This window comes from Oryctolagus cuniculus, chromosome 3, assembly GCF_051225735.1.
Source record: "Oryctolagus cuniculus isolate XC-2025 breed Fujian yellow rabbit chromosome 3, ASM5122573v1, whole genome shotgun sequence".
Taxonomy (NCBI): domain Eukaryota; kingdom Metazoa; phylum Chordata; class Mammalia; order Lagomorpha; family Leporidae; genus Oryctolagus; species Oryctolagus cuniculus.
This window is the reverse complement of record NC_142869.1, coordinates 60,758,073-60,777,185: the sequence shown is the minus strand read 5'-3', so window position 1 is coordinate 60,777,185 and position 19,113 is coordinate 60,758,073. Positions and strand designations below refer to the sequence as shown.

At 40.2% G+C, this 19,113-nt stretch overlaps 1 pseudogene; it reads right to left on the bottom strand.

Moving 5' to 3' along the window:
- The window catches only part of LOC138848866 (N-alpha-acetyltransferase 20-like), a 115,818-nt pseudogene extending 112,812 nt beyond the window's left edge, over window positions 1–3,006 (bottom strand).
- Between the last annotated feature and the right edge of the window lie 16,107 nt (window positions 3,007–19,113).

The following is a 19,113-nucleotide window of genomic DNA, read 5'->3' as shown; positions in this document are numbered from 1 at the left end:
ATTCTGTATATTTTTAGTGATCACTTTAAGTCTTTTATTCCCTGAGAAAACATCCCCCTTTCAGACTCTGCTAATCTCTTCCTTTGCAGAGTTTCTGAGATACTTTTTTCTTCTATCATATTGTTTAATATTTCCCCCCGTTTTTAAAATGTAGTGCTTCTAGCTTAACTAAAATCTTCTTGAGATCAAAATGGATTAGAGAATCCCAAGCATTCTTGAGTTTTCAATACGCTTTCTCTTGATCTCATTCTTAAGGGCTCTGAACAGACCTGATCCATATCTACAAAAGTTCTCACCCAAACCACACAATTCTATACCCAACAATTTTGCCAATATGAAATAATATCGAGTTCAGCTTGATTAAGACACAGTTCAGCTTGATTTTTCAACCTGCCATGTTTAAGTAGAACTCAGATTCTAAGTTAATCATAATATTTAATGAGGCCCCAAAGAAACATTTTACATTTTCTTTTCTCAATGGGGATTTATTCCTTTTCTCATATGTGAATTTGAAACTACATGAGATTTTACTTCTAAATATATTCTTGTTGCTTCAAGCTTATACTTTTAAAACAGATATTAGAAGGCAAATTCAAGGATAAAGGGTATAATAGAAAGTAAGCTAATTTCTTATAAATAGCCATATGTTTTCTTCTTCATTTTCCAACAGGTAGTAATATAAGTACCATGAAGGAAGGATAGTTTCTGACTTGTTTTTTTCCCTATCTTCTGCAGGTGATCAGATGATCATGTAGGTGTTTTTTTTTTTTTTTTAAGATTTATTTTAGGGCCAACACTGTGGCATAGTGGGTAAAGCCACCACCTGCAGTGCTGTCATCCCATATGAGTGCTGGTTCGAGACCTGGGCTGTTCCACTTCTGATCCAGCTCTCTGCTGTGGCCTGGGAAAGCAGTAGAAGATGACCCAAGTCCTTGGACCCCTGCACCTGTGTGGGAGACCCAGAAGAAGCAGCTGGTTCCTGGCTTTGGATCTGCGCAGCTCCGGCTGTTGAGGCAAATTGGAGAGTGAACCAGCATATGGAAGACCTCTCTCTCTCTCTTTCTCTCTTTGCCTCTCCTTCTCTCTGTGTAACTGTGACTTTCAAGGAAAATAAATAAATCTTAAAAAATTTTTATTTTAGTTATTTGAAAGGCAGAGTGACAGAGAGAAAGGGAGAGACACAAATAGAAAAAGAAAGAGATCTTCCATCCATTGGTTCACTCCTCAAATGGCCCCAGCAACTAGGGCTGTACCAGGCTGAAGCCAGGAGTCAGGAACTCCATGCAAGTTTCCCACATAGGTGGCAGGGGCTCAAGCATTTAGGCCATAATCTGCCACTTTTCCAGGTGTATTAGCAGAGAGAAGCCAACTGGTGCTCTGATATGGGATGCCAGTGTTACAAGCTGTGGCTTAGCCCTCTGAGCTGCAATGACAGTCCTGACTGGGCATTATTGAATGAGTATTTTAAATTACTATTTTTTTTTTAGGGATAGAATAGGTACTCCCACCCTGGGTTTCCCAAGTGTGATCCACGGAACAATTGCTTCAGAACTACCCAAATGCTACTTAAAAATGTACGTACTTAGATCCATCTCTGGGAATAGGTGTTCTGTTCTGTTCAGGTCTGTTCAGAGCCCTTAAGAAGGAGATCATGGGAAAGAGTGTTCAAAACTAGATCCATCTCTGGGAATAGGTGTTCTGAAAATTGAGAGTTTTTTGATTGCATCAGGTGGTTCTGAGGCACACAAACATTTCAGAAAGACTGCTATAACTAATGCCTCACAAGTGCATTGTACAGTTCTCCTTGGTTTGTCACTTGAAATATACTTCATGTGTTGTTCTGTAATTTTTTTTTTTTTGACAGGCAGAGTGGACAGTGAGAGAGAGAGAGAGACAAAGAGAAAGGTCTTCCCTTTTCTGTTGGTTCACCCCGCCCATGGCCGCTGCAGCCAGCGCACCACGCTGATCTGAAGGCAGGAGCCAGGTGCTTCTCCTGGTCTCCCATGGGGTGCAGGGCCCAAGCACTTGGGCCATCCTCCACTGCCTTCCCGGGCCACAGCAGAGAGCTGGACAAGAAGAGGAGTGACCGGGACTAGAACCCGGTGTGCCGGCGCCACAGGTGGAGGATTATCCTATTGAGCCATGGCTCCGGCTGTTCTGTAATTTCTAGCCTACATCCTTCTGACTACAAGTGACCCTCATGATCTGATGAAGTTTGTCTCACTCAATCAGAAGACGTTGAAGTTCATGTCCTGTGAATCCTATGCCTGTTCTGCTACTTGCAGATTTTCTTGGGCAAGAAAGTTTGGAGAACATGAAATATAAGTATTTGGGAAATTGTCACAAATATTCTAAAAAGAACCAACATTATTTAGTCTTGAAATTCAGGAAGAAATGAAAGAAGGGTGGGGGTGGGGAGAAAAAAAAACTCTTAGAAGTGTTTTTTCAGTTTCTAAGAATGATACCCAAGAAAGTATGTGTGTGTATTTGTGTGTGTATAAATGGTACATAATGGAATGATAAGCATTAACATATAGGTTTTGAACACAAATGATTAGATCCATTAGAATTCGTCACTAAAAGTGAACATGACCCATCACTTGTAGGCTACACTGTTCTCAACATCGTTTGGTGCAGGGTCTTAGTCCACCCGAATGAGGATGGACTGGGTCTGAAGAAAAGTAAGTGCGCTGCTCGCCCATTCCCCAGCCTCCTGATCCCGGAGACAATCAGATGCGGTGGGGAGTCAAGTCAAGCAAGCAAGAACTCCATTTATTGGCACATGGCAAAGCCTTTTAAAGCACAAGACCACATGATTACTAAGGCAGGGCTTAAGGACCAACCAATTACTTAAAAGGTCATTTTACAGGGCGACTTTTTACAGGACCAGCCATATGTCTGTACACTCGTCATCAGTTGTCCTCACCTCCTTGGTGCTGCGCGGCCAATCAGCTTTGGTGGTAAACGACTTTGGGTACTGCCCACCTTACCTCCTTTGGGCGCCATCTTTGAATTGCCACGTGTGCCTAATTTCCCCACAGTTTGGGTGACAACCTGATTCCAGCAGAGAAATAGTGTAGATAATCCCCAGGGCTCTTGCAATGTCTCCTTGAGTCCTGGCTCTATTTCGTCCCTCTAGACTGTGAAGGACTGAAAGAACGTGTCCAGTTGTGGGAGGAAATGACAGGGGAGCACTGGTGTAAATCTATCATTCTCCCTTACATTTGGTCAGTGCTCTTCCTTTCTTCAGTCTGTAAATCACACTTTTGCTTTGGTGGGGCAGCTACACAGAAAATACAACTTTGGAATGACTTTTCTTGTCCAGTCAGGGACTGTGAGTTGGGGACATTCAGATACCTGTGATTTTTTCATATTTGTAACTAGACTGCACTAAAAGTTAGGAGAAAGGCAAGTTATAAATATTACAATTGTTCCTTCTGACACAGCTAGCCTACCAACCTAAATTGCTGTTATCAGCACAATGTGAATGACTGCCCGCCTCTCTTTCGCCTGATGGCTCTGTTCCTGAAGTCACAGTGAACATATGTGGAAATAGCCAGATTTAATACAAACACAAATGTTTGCTCTAGCTGTGCCGAAGACTTGTTATAGCAATCTTTGAAAAGTGAATTGTTTTGCCAAGTGAAGACTTAAATGGTAGACGGATAATTAATAATTCAGGCATGTTAGTTTTTTAAAAAATCTTAGCTCTAAGACACTTTACATTTGATAACTAAGCAAGAGTTTCCTTAAAGTAAACAAATTAAGCTTTGAATTTTGATGTTCTGAATATGCCAGCAGCCTCTGTAGGTCTGAGCCTGAGCTATGAACCTGATCATTCACTTTCCATGCCATGATCATGCCTGAAATCAAAGAAAACAGCACAAACTCCATTCTGAGAAATGGAAGTGGGAGGACAGAGACCCTTTTATTTTTGTTGCTTTCTGAGGATGGTCCATCACTCCTGCCATCTTTATTGTGGCCGTTATCACATGCATTTATTCTGCGTGCGTCTTCTGTGACCTCACCCATACCAACAAGGTTAAACATGAATTTGTTTTCCTCTCCTCAGTGTGAATTCTGAACCATGTGTTGGTCTCGTGGATTTGGATTTAATAAGCAGGCTTTGTAAACAAGTACTGGAGAAAATGTTATATGTGCTGACTAATGAACTGAAAACTGGGAAAAAACCTGCTAGAAATAGGTTAACTTTTGTTTATGTCTTCTTCAGGTTTAACAGTGCTTTTTATAAGAGGTGAACTTTAGCAATATTCAGGTTACTTGTTCAGATTAATTTGCATGTTCAAATTAATTTGCATAATACTCTTCTTAAATAACATACATGATATATAATAAATAAATCATACTTAGAGGATATAAGCAGTATGTTCTGTGGGTTGGAAACATGGTTAACACACAAACAGTTGGCTCTCCATACCCTCCATATCCTTAGGTTACACATCTATGGAGTCAATCAAATGTGAATTGAAAATGTTGGGAAAAAATATTATGTCTGTCTTGAAAAAGTACAGATCTTTTTGTCCTTTTGTCACTATTCCCTACACAATATAGTATAACAACTATTGACAAATCATTTATTTTCTATTAGTTGTTATTATAAACAAACCAGAGATAATTTAGGGTATACGAGGAGCAAGTGTTTAACCTAACACTTAAGATGTTGGTTAAGAAGCCTGCTGCCCATGTGGGAGTGCCTGGGTGCAATAATCATTTATCCCTGGATCCTGATTCCAGTTTCTTGCTGATATAGATCCTGGGAAGCAGTAGTGACAGCTCAAGTGTTTGAGTTCCTGCCACCCTTGGGAGGTCCAATTTGAGTTCCTGGCTCCTAGCTTCAGTTTCCAGCCTAGAGCCATTGTGGCATCTGGAGAGTGAACTAAGATTTGTGGGTTCTTATTCTGTTTGGCCATCTCTCTGCCTCTCAAATAAAAAAGTATGTGAGAATGTGTGTGTGTGTGTGTGTGTAACTTATATGCCATTTTAATGTAAGGAAACTGAGCACCTGTAGATTTTGTACTCTCAGGGGTCTTAAAACCATCTGCAATGGATACAGAGAGCTGACTGTACTTTATTATGTTTGTAATCTTGCTTTTGTTCAATGAAGGATCCACTTCTAAAGTTAGTTACTTAACTCAGCTGACTTATCTTCTAAATACAAAACATTTATTATCAAAAAGTAGAAAGGAATCCTTGTATAGCAAGTGTTCCTTAGAAATAGAGGAAGTATAAAAAGCTTCGGAAACTATAGCATTTGTAGTTATATTCAGAAGTTAAGTTACAGTTAATGCTTTTTGGATTAAATGTAATGGTTATGCATAGTATTATATAACATTTGGAAAATATGAAAAAAGTACAAAGTAGCAAATTTAGAAAAAATCATTTGGTTAACATGTTGATGCTTTTTCTTTCCCATTTAAAAATGTGTATGATATGCTCAAATACATATACACATGCTGTTAAGAGCTAAAAATGTTACATGATGCGTTCTAGAAATGGCAATCTGTAGAACAGGGATGTGGATAGACTTATGTAATGCAATCCTCCTTTCCTGTCTCCAGGATTCATTAGTGTCCTCAGGAAGCTCAGTCTGCCCTCCAGCTTCTTCACACAGCAGCACTGCTACAGAACTCAACAATCCTCCCTGCCCAGAAGAGAACTTGAATTTTCAACTTCGGGTCCTTGCGCATTTGCTTCCCTCTGCCTGGGACACTGCACCCTCAAACTTTCATTTCTCTCCTTTCTGCTTATCCTTTCCTAAGGCTGTTCCTGACCTCCTGTCCCTGGATTGGGGAATCCTAGCATGTGCTCCCTGTGAAGTTACACCACACTAGCTCAGGGCTCCCTGTGAGTTTCTATTCCCCACTCGACAGGAAGCTCTGTGGAGACAGAGATTGCATCTTAGCCACTTTTTGTTGTACACTCAGCTTCAAGCTGGCACAGAGTAGATGCTCACGAAAATGTGTTGAATTAGTAACAAACACCAGGCCTTCTGTGATCACCTCTGTCCTGTGGGAACTCACTTTCCCACTCTACTGCAACTGCTTAGGACTTTTTGGTGTGAAGTTTATGGCCCTCAAATCCAGCTGCCAATAAGAAAACTGACTAAAAGGATTCTACAGTCTTTGTGTTAGAAATGCTTTCGTATCAAATATTCTAGTCATTAATATAGCAGCTTTATTTGGTTTAGTTTCACTTGAAGATAGGTTCTGGGAGTATTATGAATGCAAACTTGGATAAGAGTAGTCTTATTTTAAACCACTACATTAAAGATTAAAAGCTGGACATCTTAAGAAGTATTTTCTGTTTTTCTTTAGATTTTCAAAACTTTTAAGAGCTGGTGATTTACATTGATATTCCCAATGCCTTGCCTATATCAGAGTCTTATCAAATGTTTGATGAAAAGAATTGTGGTCATTCTTTCTGATATATTTGAGTGAATATTTTGATATTTTGTGACTAAGATTTATTAAACTCTTGCTAAATGTAAAGTCATCTCTTAGTTACTCCTGTCAATAGAAGAAAGCACTGGTGTAGATAATTGGAAAATGGAGATACTTGTGTGACCAGGGCTGACAGAGATGGATGGAGAGAAACGCTGCTTGGCAACGACTCACCCTGCTTTGAGGTCCCTGTTGCCCTTTCTGGATGGATGATCAGGTTTGATTAGATTGAATGGGTCATATGTGTAAACACATTACAAGTTTGCCTTCAGTTTTCATTTTCCACTTGGTTTCAAATGGTATCCAAGGGAAAAATGTAAACTAATGAAGAAAAGACCAGCGGAAATTGGAAGCACAATGAGGGAAAGACAATCAGGGTGAAGCCTGAGGTTTGATTTCAAGGTCAAGATTAATAAATGTGCAAGATAGCATCACAAGAAGATTAAACCATGAATTTTTAAAAATGGAAGGTTACCTGTTATTTAGACTGGCTACTCTTTTAGAAAAACCAATTACCGTTGTCTAGCATAATGAAGAACATCAAGAGTTCTTCTGTTGTAACATAGAAATAGAAGTTTTTGAAACTTAAATTCAAGTAGATATGCTAGATGGTCTCTAGAGATGGACTCAATTTCTTTGCTTCTTTTACATTCACATTGCTTTTTCAATAAAATTAGTGAAATATATTTCCCTTTCTCTTGAATTTGACCTAGTCCTGTGACTTACTTTGCCCAACAGAATACAGCACAAGTGAGACTATGCCCATTCTAGACCTAGCCCTTAATGGGGCTAGTCACCTCCACTTTCTTTCTTTTGAAGGTCGTTGCTTTGTAGAAATCTGACCACCATGCTGTGAGGAAGCCCAAATGAGGCACACAAAACAATCACATGGAAGAGCACCAAAGTATCATACGTGTGGGTAAACCTTCCTTGGACCTTCCAGTCAAGCTTAGCCACCAGCTCTCTGCAGATGAGTGAGTGACCCAGCCAGTGTCAATGGAGCAGAATTTTCCTGTCCAGTCCTAGCTATAAAGAAACTTGTGAAAAATAATGTCTTATTGCTGTTTTAAGCTGTAAGTTTTGGATGGATCATTTTGCAGCAGCGGATAATAAAGCAGGAAGTTACACAATGCTCCTGATATTGATTCTACTAACACGGGTACAGATATACGAACATTATGTATAAGTCTATATGCTTAAATGTTTATGTATTAAACCTACACTAAATACAGCAATTTAAAATATACTTTGGCTTTTTGAATAAATCATGAATAATAATAAAACTGAAAATATCTACAAACTTTCAAGACTGTATCTTTCATCCATATTACAGCAAAAATCGTCTTCTGATTTGTATTCACTTATAATCTTTTCTCATAATTTTAACTAAGTGGGTAAATTAATTTTCAACAGTAAAATTCCTCAACAAATAAATGAAATAATCAAACGTATATCAACTTCAGAATAGAAATTATAAATCATCGGTTGTGGGAAATTTCTAAAAATACCTGCGTGAGACAAAACGAATGTTCTGTTTTGAGATTTAAATAGGACATGAAAATACCTGGATATCAACAGAGGAACATGGGAAAGGATAAAATTTAAGGTATATACCTAAAGGTTCTAGCCTTCCAAACTAAGTGATGACTAGTTTTAAAATAAGTGAAGTGTTATCATGATCCTCCAAGTATATGTACCCCAAATTAAATTTAAAAATGAAAATAGAGTAACAGCACTTTGCCCATTTATTTTGTTAGATAGTTTCAAACCCTGATAGCAGGAACCCTTAAGGGCTTCTAAGGGAACCCCAAGGTTATTGTTGTCAGGAATTTGAGTCTCTAGTGAAGATTCTGTGAGAAAACAGATGTTATACTGGAGCTTTGCCTGTGAAGAATAACAGATGAGTAGATAGAGGCTTTCAATCTGACAGAGAATGCAGGGTGATCAGAATCCCAATCACTCAGCAGATGATAAAATAGAGCAGTGGAAGGATGAATTAAGATGACATGCTGAGTTTTATCAGTGAAAGTAATGGCAAGAGATATATTTCTCACAATTATTTAAGCAGGAGAAAGCTCCAAAGAATGATACATTTTGCTTATAAAGCAGTGTGAAGCGGGATAGATCACACTGTCAATTTAATGGCTCAGTTTGCTGCATTTGTAATAGCGGCAAGATTATTCTTTGTATTCATTCAAAATGAATGAAAACAGAGGAGACTGATTCTGACTATAAATCCATTTCTGCTGGAAACCTTTTGTCATCCTGTGCTCTCCTAGTTCTTTGGACTAGACCAGGGCAGAGAGTTGAATAAATGACCCCTTGTACTGGGAAGGCTTCTGTGTTATTCCCTACACCCTGGTTTAAAATATAAGGTATGCTCTTCTAGAAATTAAAAAAAAATTCCATTTTGAATGAGAGATGAGACATCTAGTCGGTAATAACATTATTACTCAGTTTAGAGTCATGTTACCGACAGTTCAGTATGATGTATTTTCAGTGAAAGGAAAAAATTAAATTATCATTCTCTTATAAATGATGTCTTGTGTCCATGTGCTTACCATACATGGGGACCACAGTAGGAATACAATCAAAGTTCATTCATTAATGTTCAATGAGTAAATATGCAGCTCTGAGGGCCAAATCTGCAAAAGCATGTTTGCCTCACAGAAAATCAAAGTGGGATTTTCTCCTTTCTCTGAACACAAGGAAAATGATGTTCAAGCATAGGTGAGGTAGGCATTTGGCACAGTGCTTAAGTCATTGCCTGGGATGCATGCGTGGGATTGAGTACCACCTAGGCTTCTGACCCAAGTTCCTGTTAATGAGCATTTGTGGAGTCAGCAAATGATGGTGCAAGTACTTGGGTGCCTGCCACCCATGTGGAAGATCTGATGGAGCTCCAGACTCCTGGGTTCAGCTTGGCCTATCTCTGGCTGTCCTGAGCATTTGAGAAGTAAACAAGTGGATGGGTCACTCTCTGTTTCTGTCTTTCTGCCTTTCAAATAAAATGAGAAAACAAAAATTTTAAAAATGATAATTTGGAATAGCAATTTCCTTTTGATGATAATTTTCACTCATATCACCACTACAGAAAATGCATAAACTGTGTTACTACATAGAATGCTACAAAGAGAGCTCTGGGAAACCCCATGATGAGTCCTAGCTCTGCCGCTGACTGACTGCATGACTCAGGCAAATTATGTGATTCCCTGTGTCTCACCTTTAAAGTGGGGATAATGCTGTTTAAAACAGGGGTGTGGATTTTTAAATGAAGATTAAGTAAACTAATACATTTTATGCACTTAGCTGAGGGACTGTCATATTATTATCTCCTTAACCAACATTAGTTATTGTGATACTGTGATGTTTCATGGGGATTGAGCAGGATGACAATGCTGAAATGCAGGTACATTTTTTAAAAAGATTTATTTATTTATTTGAAAGAGTTACACAGAGAGAAGGAGAGGCACAGAGAGAGAGAGAGAGAGAGAGGTCTTCCATCCACTGGTTCACTCCCCAGTTGGCTGTATGGGGCGGCCAGAGTTGTGCCGATCCAAAGCCAGGAGCCAGGAACTTCTTCCAGGTTTCCCATGTGAGTGCAGGGGCCCAAGGACTTGTGCCATCTTACATTGCTTTCCCAGGCCATAGCAGAGAGCTATGGGGCTTGGAGCAGCTGGGACTTGAATCAGCACCCATATGGGATGCTGGCACTGCAGGTGACAGCTTTACCTGCTATGCCACAGTGCTGGCATAGCTGTGGCCCCAGAAGGCACTGGAGGATGGCCCAAGTGCATGGGCCTTGCACCCGCATAGGAGACCAGGAGGAAGCACCTGGCTCCTGGCTTTGGATCATTGCAGTGCGCTGGCCATGGCGGCCATTTGGGGGGTGAACCAATGGAAAAAGGAAGACCTTTCTCTCTGTCTCTCTCTCTCACTAACTCTTCCTGTCCAAAAAAAAAAAAAAAAAAAAAAAAGAAAAAAAGAAAAGAAACCTCATGACCTAACTTTGGAACTCCTCCATTCTTACCAAAAAATTCTTTAGGAGTAATGAACTCCTGTCTGACATTATTCTTAGTGAGATGCATGTACTTGATTACTCTCTTTTCTGCCAATTAGGAGCATCAGTGTTCAATATTTTCTATGTAAATATCTGATTCCCCCTTGCCCTAGAAATTACTTTAAAAATTCATCACTCACTTCCTTATAACATACGAGAACGTTCATGGTTTTCTTTCTTGTATAAAGAATAGAGGTATAAAATGTCTTCTCTACTGAACAAGTGGTATAACTTTAAATAAGAAAATGGGAATCTAGTTATATCACTACACTGCTATACCCCTTCAGTGAAATCGCTTGAGAGAGAACTCAAACTCCCAGAAGTGTTTATAGGCTCGATGTATATCTTCTTTGCTTCCCTCCTTGTCTTCACATTCAACACTGTGTACCCAACACTTCGTCTATTACAAGCTCTCCTCAGCTCCTTTGGTGGATCAGGGCTTTTTCCCCCTCCTGATGTGCACCTTACTTTATCATGATTTTACTCACAGTTCTGGAAGCTTTGACTTTAGCTATGGTTTTCTCTAAGATGCTACTATTGACCTCTGGACTCTGGGGCATGTTCCCTGCCTCCTGTTCGGATAACTGCCTCTATTTTGTCAGCATCACACATTTTATAGTTTCTTATTGATTGACAGACTGATTGATATTCCCTCTTGAATATGAGGAAATATGAGGAAAGGGTAGTATTTTGCTCATTCACCATTTCATCTCCATTATCTAACAAGGTACATGGCATGTGGGAGACCCAAACTGGTGCCTTTATGGGATGCCTGCATTGCAGGTAGTGGCTTTACCTGCTACATCAAAACATCAGTCCCAAAAAGGGAAAAATCTTAACCTAAAAGAATTAAAGGACTTGCTCTCGGCTAGCTGCCAAGCTAGGGAAAAAAATCCTATAACCACTGAACTAAATTTCACTTCAACGTCATTAGTGTAGACTGGGGAAGAATAATTTTCTGGAATCATTTTCAAGAAATAAAAAATACCTATATAACAAAATAAGTAGTGAATTTTAACTTAACCATAAATATTTCAAATGAGAAATTGCCTTGAAATTGGTGATACATCAAGATTTAATATAAATGATGGTTACATGGGTGTTCATTGCCAAAGAACAAGCTTATATTCATTATTCCATTTTATGGTACCATAATAGCTTTGTGATACATTTTTATTGAATATTGATTACAGTTCTGAATACTTAATAATGTCAATAAGAAAATTTCAATAATGCCAATTTTGTTTCTAAAATATACCTCTGAATTTCCTCAGAAATCTTTAATGATCCTTTTAAAAATGATATATTGTGTAGCATTGAATTTTTTCCTCTGTTTATCTTAAGTTAACTGGGTTCTAATGTGTGACTTAGGTAATAAACACACACAAATTGCCTTGCCTAACATGTACATACTCATAGTTCTCACCAACTATGGACTTCAAGCAACTACATCTTGGGTCAGATTTATGACCTACATACTCTTTAACCTTAAGATAAATCTGATAGCCCGTCTTCAGATGAAATATTCATGAAGTTTCATAACATTCATTACCATTTTATGATTCTTTTTAGTTGGTATAACAACAATGCTTTCTAGCACTCCATTAAATCAGGAAACAACTTCGTAAATCACTAGCCCAAGTGCATGAAACCATCACTTGTTAATGTCTTAGCTGTGCTGCAAAACGTGCTCAAGCATAGGAGAATTTCATGCTGCCAGTGACACAGGTTTTGACATCATCTTCCTTCCACCTGCTACTTTCTTTGGGAAAGTTCCCGTCTGGATTTTCTGAACTTGACAATTTCAGAGAGGAATCTCTTAAAACCTTATATAAAAATATGTTACTCTATGTAAAAAGTGTAAAATAAATGATAGCACAAAGGTTCTTTTGTAGATTACTAGTAGATCATGTTTCCAGGACATGCCAGAAAGAATTCTGAGAAGCCTGCTAGTTGGGGGGAAATGGAAACTTCGTCCTGAACAACCTCACTTGAATCTTTTATCTCAGCACAACCTCTCAAAATTTGCATCTCGCTCTAGCATTGGGTAAAGTTGGCCTCCTTTTATTATGCCAGAAATTGACAAAACTCCAAGTTGGTAGTGTTGTTTATATATATTTATATGTATAGATTTTATTACAGCGAAAAAACCTTGAATGCTTTTAAAGAGGTCAAAAGGCATGATTCCTAATGTAAAGCAGGTATATCTTTTTCAGTTTGAAGAATCAAAAATGTTTCTTGCTTAAAAATATCCTGATAAAATATCTAATGTTTATCATATAAAGGTTAAGCTGCACAGTTTAAAAGACAGTGACTCATATGATCTGTTTTAAAGTTTTCCTGCAGTTTTTGTTTCCAAGTCTTAGTCCTATTCAAAAGGAAGAACAATCTACCTCCCTGGATATATGGTGGATGTCTTATGGATTTCGCAGTTTGTCATGATGGAGGATGTTATATATATAAAAATTTATGTAAAATTTGAGTCTAGAAGTCTGGGTGAGTGGTGGTGATGATGGTGGAGGGAGGTTAAGAAATTCAGAAATAATGGAGGTGTCAGACAATTTTTAGCACAATGAGGAAGGTGCTGATGAAGAATCAGTGACTTGTTCATTGCCTGTTCTATCTTTATCATGGGATAGTTCAGTTCAGAAACTAATGGGAAAGCCATTTTAAACCTCTTAATTGCTAACTGTTTTTGTATCTATCCTGCTCAGAGGGTGCTACATGGAAGCCAGATGGCTGGGAATGTTATTCTGGTTTACTAGCTTGGAGATTTTGTATCACTGCCAAAGCCATTGTCTAAATGTCCTTTATTAAGGCAAAACAAAAAATAAAATCCTCTGTTTTCCAAACTTCTGAAAATTCCACAATAGCAGTAAAATACCAACCCCCCCCCCCCCCCCACGTAGGTTTTGGCAGCTAAACGGAAAAATTATCCATCCCTAAGCAGCTTGTTGTCTGAACTAACTGAGCAGTGGGGCAGCCAAAAAAGGAACTGCATCATTGAGAAGCTCATGAATTTTCACACAAGCAGCCTTTGGAATTCAGAACCACTCAGAAGAGGCCATGTTGAATTGGCTTGGCACAAAAATCAGCCACTCAGAGGATTGCATGGTGACTAGAAGGGATTTGGAAAATGGTAACTATATCCACCTTCAGGCAAAGAGAAGGCCGAACCTATGCATGGTTTTGAATTTAGACAGGATGCCACCTAGAATTAGGTAAATTGGGTCAAAGGAAGTTTTACCTTGAGTTATATAAGGAAATATCACTAAAAAATAGATGTGAATGCTTTTACCCAACACAAAGTGGAATTAACCAACAACAGAAATATTAATAGTCATATCATTGTATATTAGAAAAAAGGACTGACTCCATTTTTTGATGATTTACTTTATTTATTTGAAAGATAGAGTGAGAGAGAGAGATAGAGAGAGAGATATCCATTCTCTGGTTCACTCCCCAAAATGGCTGCAACAGCTGGGGCTGGGCCAGGCTGAAACCAGGAGCTAAGAGCTTCATCTGGGTCTCAAACATGGGTGCAGGAGCCCAAGGACCATCTTTCACTGCTTTCCCAGGCCATAGCAGAGAGCTAGATCAGAAGTAAAGCAGCTGGGACTTGAACCGGCACCCATATGGCATACTGGCATCTCAGGTGGCAGCTTTACATGCTATGCCACAATGCCGGCCCCAATCCATTCTATTTTAAAATTATTTTCAAACAGAAAGATATATTGTCAGAGGTGAATTTCTTTTTCTTTTTTTTTACAGGCAGAGTTAGACAGTGAGAGAGAGAGAGAGAGAGAGAGAGAGAAAGGTCTTCCTTCCATTGGTTCACCCCCCCAAATGGCTGCAACGGCCGGCTCTGCACTGATCCGAAGCCAGGAGCCAGGTGCTTCCTCCTGGTCTCCCATGCAGGTGCAGGACCCAAGTACTTGGGCCATCCTCCACTGCACTCCCTGGCCACAGCAGAGAGCTGGCCTGGAAGAGGGGCAACCGGGACAGAATCCGGCGCCCTGACCGGGACTAGAACCCCGGGTGCTGGTGCCGCAGGCGGAGGATTAGCCTAGTGAGCCACAGCGCTGGCCAAAGGTGAATTTCTGACAAATGAATGTTGTTACTAACAGGTTTCAATTTTATACCATAGTATCTCAATTATAACAAATTATAAATTTTGTGTTCCTTAGGTCCTCACTTGCAGTATAAACTATACTCTCATAATTTCTCCAAACTTGATTTTTTTTGTAAAATAATGATCAACTTTAAATGAAAAGGGTTTTTGCAGAAGGTGAGTTAGAAGATATTTTGTCTCAAAGTCTTAAGGAAGGAAAGCACTTTCTGATATTATTACCTATTATTAAGGACACATCATATGATAAAAACTCCTTATTAAAGGAGTAGATCAATCACTTTCATGTGCCATGGAGCTCTCTGGGTGTTTCTCACATGCATTCTGCTTGCCTTTCCACCTCTTCATGTTTCTCCATTTTGGCATTTCTGTTAATTAGGGGTGCTGAATGTTATTGTCAGCTGGGTTTTCCAGATGTCGATAATGAGATAGCATTTGAGGATGTAAGATGTTTGTGAGCGATCAGCACCATCGAGGAAAGGCATTAGATTGGGCAAGAGATAGGACAGTGGTATATGGCTTACAATGTCTCGGTCACCTGGCAGGGAGCTCAGGGGCAGGTCCTCCTTCTCCCAGGTCCATCACTGGGCCATGCCCAGTTGCACGCTTCCCTAAGGAAAGGTGTGATCATGGCTGAGGCAGTCCCTGATGGGGATGACTGCTGGAGGCTGCCTGCTGACTGCACTTGCAAGAGCTAGTCTGTCGGGATTTTAAGATGACAGTTCTGTCTGTATCTACAAAGTAGGTCAGGATTTGGATAATCAGCCAAGGTTCAAGGAACAAGCTGAAGGCATCAATCTGCTGTCAGGAGGTTGAGACAGGAAAGAAATTAGAAAACAAAAGCTAAAATACATAGCTAGCAGGCCAGAGAACAAGAGTCAGGGTTATAGGTACAGGCCCCAGACCAGAGCATCTTGCCCAGAAAATCTCCAGATCAAGGGAGGAATGTGCCTGTCTGGCGTACACATCAGCAAGAAGAGATAATTTTGATATTGAGACAAAGTTCTAGGAGACAATTTTTATATCATGCCCAAATTCTTGTTTCCATGTCTTTTGAACTGATGGTGGCCAACTAGTCTGAGAGTGAAGGTGAGTCTAATTTCTTAGATGGAGACAATTAAAATGCTCTTCAAATTTTCAATTTTATCACTAACTTGAATTTCCCTGAAACTTTACAGCTTCTATGGAATAGAAGAAAAATGACTTCAATGATTTACAGAGTAGTCAATGTAGGTGTATTGGAGATGTCAAAATCTGAGCGAAGTGGAGCCAGCATTGTGGGATGCAATATGAGCACCAGTCCGAGACACGGCTGCCCCTCTTCTGATCCAGCTCCCTGCTAGTGCACCTGGGGAAGCAGCAGAAGATGGCTGAGGTCCTTGGGCCTCTGCCACTCACGTGGCAGGCCTGGGAGAAGCTTCTGGCTCCTGGCTTTGGACTGGCCCAGCTCCCAACAGATAGAAGATGGCTTTCTCTGTCTCTCCTTCTCTCTCTCTTTCTCTTTCTCTCTCTTTGTAAGCTCTGCTTTCAAATAAATAAATAAATCTTGGGGCCGGTGCCGTGGCTCACTTGGTTAATCCTCTGCCTGTGGTGCCGGCATCCCATATGGGCGCCGGGTTCTAGTCCCGGTTGCTCCTCTTCCAGTCCAGCTCTCTGCTGTGGCCGGGGAAGGCACTGGAGGATGGCCCAAGTGCTTGGATGCCTGCACCCACATCGGAGACCAGGAAGAAGCACCTGGCTCCTGGCTTCAGATCGGCATAGCTCTGGCCGTGGCGGCCATTTGTGGGGTGAACCAACAAAAGGAAGACCTTTCTCTCTGTCTCTCTCTCTCATTGTCTAACTCAGTCAAATAAAAATAACTAACTAAATCTTTAAAAAATTTGAGCAAATTCTTAAAAGAAGGGCTATTAGTGGGCAAGTGATCTTTGCTGAGAGATCTGCTAGTATACATGTCACAAAGCCAGAATTTGTCCATAGTACACAGGGATAGTGAAGAGACTGTTGGGGGGTTGGCACCATGGCTTAGAGGGTAAAGCTGCCGCCTGCAATGCCAGCATCCCATTTGGGCGCCAGTTAAAGTTCCTGCTGCTCCACTTTCGATCCAGCTCTCTGCTATGGCCTGAGAAAGCAGTAGAAGCTGGCCCAAGTCTTTGGGCCCCTGAACCCACATGGGAGACCCGGAAGAAGCTCCTGGCTCCTGGCTCTCGGCTCCAGATTGGCCCAGCTCTGGCCATTCTGGCCATCTGGAGAGTGAACCAGCAGATGGCAGACCTCTCTCTCTTCTCTCTCTCTCTTTCTTCTCTCTCTCCCCTTCTGCCTCTCTGTGACTCTGCCTTATAAATAAATAAATCTTAAGAAAAAGAAGAGACGGTTGTGACTCTAGTGGAAGGAGGGGTAAACAAGTGGCTTACCATGTCAGTACGGCAACTGGGTGAGTGGGTGAACAAATAGTGTAAAATTTGGGTTTTATTCCTGCATGAAAGGCAGAGACTTTGCAGTTTTGAGTATAGGAATGTCACCATTTACTGCGCTAAAGGCTCTCTCTGGCTGCTCTGGGTAATAAACTAGAGGGAGAAGGGAAACCCTGGGAGAAAAAAGGAAATGACCAGTTAAGAGGCTCATCCAGTCAGCCAGGTACATAAGAAATGGTCTCCCATTATTGTTGCTGCTTTCACTGAATTTAGAGTTAGTGCTGAAAGTTTTCAAAAGAACTGGTCTTTGAGAAAAATTGTCTGTTGTTGGTAACCTTTGTTCTTTCAAGACTGAAAGGTGACATGGAATACTAGAGAATGTGTCTTTCTCCTTTGTACTGTTCTGTGAAATTTCAGGATCTGAGAAGATTGTTCAAGTGTCAAGGTTTACATACCATCACACCAAGAGTTCTGGTCAACTATTCCCAGTGCAGGTTGTGGTCTCTGAACCAAGTTTTGAAGCTGAAATCCTCTGTAGAATACGGGAAGCCTTTTTTTCTCCAAAACAACAGGAAGGCCAAATAGCAGTTAACCACCACATAAGTGGAGAAGAAAAAAGGAAACAAGTTTGGGCAAAGGAACACAACAAGTGTGAAGAAGTTTAATGGAAGCAAAGGGAAAGTTGAGGGAAATGAAATTTCCTGGCAAGGAAGGCAGCACACAGCTCAGCCAGTCCAGGAAAAAGTGAACTGAAGACTTTCCTGCCTTGAAAGTCCAGAACCCTGCCGAGGACACACTCCCCACAGCACACCTTCGCACCTCTCCTGCCTCTGCAAACCGCCTTCTCTGAGACTGAGTTTTGATTTTCAAATTATTTTGTGGAACTAAAAATCTTAAAAGTGGTTTGTGATGAGTTTTCTTTATATGCCAATTGTATAGTACTTTATCTCTTGGCATATATTTGAAATAAAACACTGTATTGATTGTGGAAGACCTGTAGATGACTCTTTAACACTTTTCAGTTTCTTCTATGGACAGGAGTTTCTCTCTCTCTCTCTCTCCCTCTACTTCCTCCCTCCCTCTCTAGCATAAAATTATCTGAACTACCGTAATTTTAGGTTTTTTAAACAGAAATTTATTTTCACAGCTCACAATCTCACTGGCTGATAGGTAAGTGGAAATGAAGATCTTGTTTGCTTGAATTCGTTACTTTTCTCTGTTGTCAGATGCTACCTGCCATATTTTCACTCTACCTGATTTGTAGAACCCTTGAAGCTTCCATAAGACCCTTAAATTACCATAGTCATTGTAGACAATCATAGTATAACAACCACCTGAAATCAAAGAATGCTAAGGCGTGACTCTGAGGCTGTGATCTCCTCTGTTGGTTGATAAATCTCTATAATACAAATTCCTCCCGACACCTCTGTTACAGAAGATACATGGAACACAGAGTTTGTCTGATTGTGTTCTTTATTTCTTTTTGAAATTCAGAACAGTGAATGCTTTTCTACAGCTCCTGAAGACTCTTCGGGAAACACTAATAGTGCTGAAAATGCAGCAGAGAGGCTTGCTGATGATTTGGGAGGCTGCAGCAGTACTGATTTAGTCTGGAGAAGGGAGGGCTAAATCAATCTTCCAGCCCACTCATCCCAACTTATCCCTTTTTGGCCACAAATATCTTCAGTTATATTGTTTGACAATAAGTCCTTGTCATTTAGTCAGTTTTGAGCACTCACTGAGTGATCCAATCTGTGGTGAACAATCTTGAGGACAGAAAGACAAAATATAAGACTTGACCCTTTCCTTCAAGAAGTTCCAATCTTGTGAAAAAAGACAGATTTGCAGGAAGCAGCGTTGAACAGTGACATAATATATCATTATTTGTCTGAATATTTGGTTAATAACATATTCTACAAGAGCATCAGTTTTCATAAATGATCTCCACACCTTCCCAACCCATCCCACCCCATCACACCCACATCACCCCAGCAAAAAATGGAGCAGAGGCAGCATATGTAAAGCTTAACAAAAAGCCATTGCTCTGCTACC